This window comes from Chinchilla lanigera, unplaced genomic scaffold (genome assembly GCF_000276665.1).
Source record: "Chinchilla lanigera isolate Chin_1 unplaced genomic scaffold, ChiLan1.0 scaffold00062, whole genome shotgun sequence".
Taxonomy (NCBI): domain Eukaryota; kingdom Metazoa; phylum Chordata; class Mammalia; order Rodentia; family Chinchillidae; genus Chinchilla; species Chinchilla lanigera.
The window spans coordinates 4,994,349-5,000,111 of record NW_004955463.1 but is presented as its reverse complement, the minus strand read 5'-3'; positions in this window follow the sequence as shown (position 1 = coordinate 5,000,111).

The window sequence follows — 5,763 nt, the reverse complement described above, 5'->3', positions numbered from 1 at the left end:
ATTCTACCCCTCAACAGCTCTATCTTTGTCTTCTCTTTTTTAATATATAAAAATGAGGATAATAATGGAACCAACAATTCAGGGAGATCATGAAGGGCAAATAAAGTATAGCACACAGTACAAGGGGCTGGGGATTTAGCTCAGTGGCACAGCACCTGCCTAGCAAGTGTAAGGTCATGAGTTTGATTTCCGGTACTGGAAAAAAAAAAAAAAAAGAAAAGCACACAGCACAGTGTCTGGGTGCATATGTAACCTTTATGCCAGCTACTGTGACTGGCGATTATGCTTCCATACCTAAGTTAGTGAGACTCAGTGCTGGGAATTTAGATGACATGATTTGTGAGACATTATTTGGCTAAAGCATCTGATGTCAATAAAATTTTTTTTTTTCAGTGTTAGGAATTGAACCCAGGGCTAATGCACTGAGCTACATCCCTATCCCATTTTATTTTGAGATAGAGTCTTGCCAAATTATGTTGCCTAGGTTGGGCTTCAACTTGTCATTCTTCTGTCTCAGCCTCCTAGAGTGCATGAATTATAAGCATGTGCCACTATGCCCAGCTTAGATGTCAGTCTTAAAAATTATTTTATTATTGACTTCCATGTTCTAATTGTATACATTAATGAGTTTCAGTGTGGTATTTTCAACATATGCACACAATGTGCACTGATCAAGTCCAGCCTCCCTTTATTTACCCTCTTTTTTTCTACACTCCTTCCAAAGCTCTAGCAATCATTAGTCTACATTCAATTAAACCATTTTTAGCTTCCACTTATGAGGGAGAACGCACAGTACCCATCATTCTGTATCTGCCTTATTTCACTTAAAATGTTCTCTGGTTCCATAAATTGTGCTGTAAATGACAGGCTTTCATGTTTTTATGGCTGAATAATAATCCATTGTGCGTAGGTATCGTATTTTATTTATCCATTCATCTGGTGATAGGCACCAAAACTGGTTCCACATCTTGTGAATAGTGCCACATTAAACGTAAGTGTGTTGATGTCAGTTTTTAAGGGTTATTTCTAATCTTCTTCTTAGGAATAAGCTCAAAACATTTTAGACAGAGACCCTTTTTTTTTTTTTGGTTTTTTTCCAGTACCGGGAATCAAACTCATAACCTTGCACTTGCCAGGCAGGCTCTGTGCCACTGAGCTTAACCCCCAGTCCCAGAGGCCCTTTTCTTTTCTGCTTTCTTTTGCCTTTGATTCCTTCCACTTTTGTAAAGTCAAGCCAAGTAGGGCATGGTGTAATTAAAATTGTGGAGGTGACTGTTCTCTTAGTTATCTTTTGCCAGATAGGATAGATCATTGTTGTTTCTTTAAAGCAAAATATTGGATGGATCCAAAATTACAAGAGACTCAAATGTGGAAAGCCCGCCCCTTTTTCTAGATGAAAGCAGTAAATCCCCAACATCTCTAGACTCATGGAGCATTCAACTTCATTTTCTCATGAAGCATTGTAATCCAGCCCCTGTCTCACTTCTACTGCACTATTAAGGCTGCCAAATTTCTTTTCAAGACCAGACAGGTAGTTTCCATCCTGCAAAGTTAAAACTTCCAGCCCACAAATGTCTTCTCTTCTAAGTCACGAAGTAGGGAAGTCAATGAAATCAGACCTACTCTGAAAGTCTAAGGCAGCTGAAGCAAGTAAAAATGCTGCACTTCTGGAAGCCTGTGCCTTATGACTTCCAAGGGCAAAGGAAAGCAAGATAAAAGATTCTTTCCAAAGGAGAACTAACTGTACTAGTTTCCTAAGATTGTCCTGGTTTTAAGCATGGAATGTCTCTCATCCTGGGAAACCCCCAGTCTTGTGCATACTGGGACACTGGGTCACCCTAAAATAAATACTTAAATTGTAACTGGCAAAATTAAGGTTCAGTGGAAAAACCTACTTGTTTGATTTTTAGACTTATGTATTTTTAATATAGGTAGAATAAAAAAAGCACAGTGACTAAGTGATAAGAAGCTGTCCTTATCTAGTCAAATCCTGTAGTCTGCCTGGGTAGGTACAGTGGGTCATTTGGAAGCACTTATTCTAACTGCAAACTTGACACCTAGAAGGAAATAATTAGTTATGGAGTTAATAAATATCCCTTAGTTATTGCGGGCTGATCAGGTCTGCAATCTCCTGAATGAGTGTATGGTGAAGGCTAAATAAAAAGAGGCAAATGAAATGACTTCAGGGTCCCAGGAGGATCAAACCTCTCACATAATTCAAGATTCTCTTGGGGCTAAGACCTCGACCTTCTCTGGGTCCCCATATTCATTTGGTTATCAGAAGGGAGGGGAGTACTCAAGAAGGGGAGAACCACTCAAGGACTTCTCTAAGTAAGGTATTAAGTCAATCTACTGAAGAATGAGACATGTGAGGCTATACTCTTCATGTAGTTGAGATATGACCCAGGTACCCTTGGCTGTGATCTTGTGTTGTCCTTTGAGGTTTTCTGGCTTCATCCACCACTACAGGTTCAAGTAGGGATTAGTGACTCACAGAGGTTCACTTATTATGAATCCACCATTTCCAGATAAGGAGCCTAGGCCTTGGACAGATTCACAAGTGAACATGGAAAGCCAATTGGTTAATATTAAATCCTGCTCAGAGCCACTTTGTAGTGGTCTTCAACAATTAGTCTTTACAGGGGTCTCTTTGAAAATCTAAACCTGAAAGTGACCCCTAACATCCTCCAGGGCAAGCAAGGAGAAAGTTTCCAAAGGAAATTTAACATTTTCAACTATGGAAGGTCAAGGAAGGAAAAAGTGTGAACTGACTTTTAGACAGCAAACCTGACGACACAGTGGGGTGGAAGCCAGATTTCTGGGCCCAAGAAGGGAGCCTAGACCATCCCAGACCACTTTCATAGCACAGCTTTCAGGGAAGAAAGTAAGGCCCTGGGACCACAGTTAGGGTGTAAACAAGGTCAAGAGAGCAACGTGTCAAAAAGGAGGAAAGTCCAGTGTGACAAGGAGATAGCCAGTTGACCGTCATAGCAAGGTGCCCTGTAGCATCCAGACTGGTACCGGCAGACACTGTGTAAACGTGAGACCTTTATCTGGGGTGCCCAGCAACCATCCTTCCACTAGCCTCATCCGTTAAGGCCTATCACATGACACCACCTCTTCACACACACTTTTTGTCTCCTAAATGTGTGTTTTACAGAGGGTCTGGGATGAAGCCAGCATCCGTGGGATATTATTTTGATCACAGGGCAGCAGCTTAAATGATAACAGCATTAGAGTAAGAAAAACAGGACTCGTGTAATTTAAAAGGCCTAAGTTGGAAAGGTTTTGAAAAGTTTATAGATTAGGTCTATGATATTAGGTAAACATCCAAGGCAAATATACTTCTAATAATAGGAATACCCTTTTTCAAACTGAGATGCTTTTCTTTAAACCCTACCACTCGCAGGACTGAGGGCAAGAGTAGCTATGGAGGCCCAGGTAGCACATACCCAAACGTGCTCTAGGCCATACTAACAAGCGTGGCATGCGCGTGTATCTTCTCATCCTGACCGTGCAGTAGTGAGGAGCCATGTGAGCCCACGGCTACCGTCAAAACCCTAGGCCCAGTGATGTGCTCATGAGCAACTCCTTCTGAATGACTATGAAGAACTGCTCCCTCTTCTCTGTGTTAATTGGCTTTCCATTACGCTATGAAAAAATTGCTATAACCAACTTATGGAGAGAGAAAGATTCACTTCGCCTCAGCGTCCATGATCAGTTGGCCCCACCATTTAGCAGCACATCATGGTACACAGCACATGCGAGAGCCCGCTGCTCACCTCAGGGCTGCTGGAAAGCAAAAGAGATAAAGAGGAAGAGGGGTCTCACAATCCCTTTCCAGCCCCCCAACGATGACCTAAAACCTCCCACTGGGCCCTACCTCTTAAAGGTCCTATCACCACCTAGTGGCACCATGCCTGGTCCTAAGCCTTTGACACAGGGGCCTTTGGTTGATAGTCTAGATGCAAACTCCCCATGCAGGCTTGAGGCTATTTGCACTCAGAAGGATAGGTTCTTTATACTGGGTGTGTTTTTAAGGTGGAGGGGCAAGACGTTGGCCCATCATGATGAAACAACACAGACATAGCATAGCTATGGGGACCAGGGTGGGTGTCCAGGGAAGGAGTCCTTCTTGCCTGGGTTTAAAGGCCTGGCTCAAGGAGCAGGGGACCGGTACGTTGAACACTTCTTTTCCTGGAGTTTATAACTAAGTTCTCTGATTTGACTTTCTATTTTTTTTTTTTTTTTTCAAACTTGACTTTCAAAGAACTCTTGGTCAAGGCTTGAGACCAGGCTTCCTACAGCAACACTAACTGCATCAGCACTTTGCAGTCCAAGGGGATGTGAAAGAATCATTTTTTTTCTTTTTGAACAAACTTGTTCCTACCAGGTTTGGGAACATTAGAGAGAGCTGAGAAGCCCCAGCTCTGGCGTGTTCTCCATCTTACCCAGTTCTCCTTATCAGAGAAAGCAAATCACTGATTACCTAATGACATAGGCAGTGTACAGATTTCACAAAAACACTGGAAGTGGAAGTACCAATTTTCTTTTTTTTTTTTGGTTTTCCTCGGGTACTGGGAATCAAACTCAGGACCTTGCACTTGCCAGGCAGGCGCTGTGCCACTGAGCTAAATCCCCAGCCTGAAGCACCAATTTTCTGATGGCTTCTAAAGGGGAGCACATGTTATTTAGATGTAATCTAAACCACTTTAGGACCTAAATTTATTCATTTATGATGGAGTAAGATGCTGCTAATTTGTTTGGTCTCCTCTAGGCTGTGGTTTAGATTTCTGTTAAAAGAAGCTGAAGGATGGAGGACTTAGGGTTTGGCTCAAGATCAAGAAAGTGATGCACCAAAGTGGGTCATCCCGGCGGGAGTGGTGGCACACGCCTGTAATTCCAGCACTCGGGAGGCTGAGGCAGGAGGATCCTCTCGACTTCGAGACTAGCCTGGGCTACAAAGTGAGCTCAAGGCCAGACTGAACTACATAGCGAGACTCTGTCTCAAAAAGACAAAAAAAAGGGCATCACCCCATTTGTAGCCCGGTTGGAAAGTTCTGGGTTCAATCCCCAGTAACACACACACACACACACACACACACACACACACACACACTCAGTACATGTTGAATTGAGCTCGGATCTGTGAGTTGTGCAGGAAACAGCCATCATTTTCTGGAAACATAATGCAACAGGTACACTTCGGATAATATATTTGTTTCCAGTGATTGCTGCGAAGATAAACGGGATACCGAGCCTAAGACACCTTCTATGATTCCCACTCCAAGGACCCACATTAGGCCAGGGAGGGCCCTGCTCAAAGCCGTCTCCAGAGGAGCGGAAAACCCGAACTTTAATTGGTGTGGTACAAAATAGGGCTCCTATAAATATTTACCAAATGCATGAACAGTTGCTCGCTTTCCTCCTTTCTTTTGTTTAACCACTACCTCGCTCTAAGCTTCTGCAAGGAGCCCGGCCCCTGAGTCCTGCCAGCTCCATTAGCGTTTGGATGGAGGGTGGACGGAAGGGGGAGGGGGTAAAGAATAAGTAAAGGAAGCCAGCGGATCTCACACACCGGGGAAGAAAAAGAAATCCTTAGAGACGCAAAGCCAACAAAGAGTCAGACGCGCGAGCCCCCCGGGAGAGCCCAGGAACCCCGCGCCAACGGCTAGGGCAGCCTCCCCGCCCAGCGCGGTCCCCGTCACGGCCGGCTGCCGGCCGGCGCCCCAAGTCCCGCACCCGCGCTCTGCAGCGGCTCCC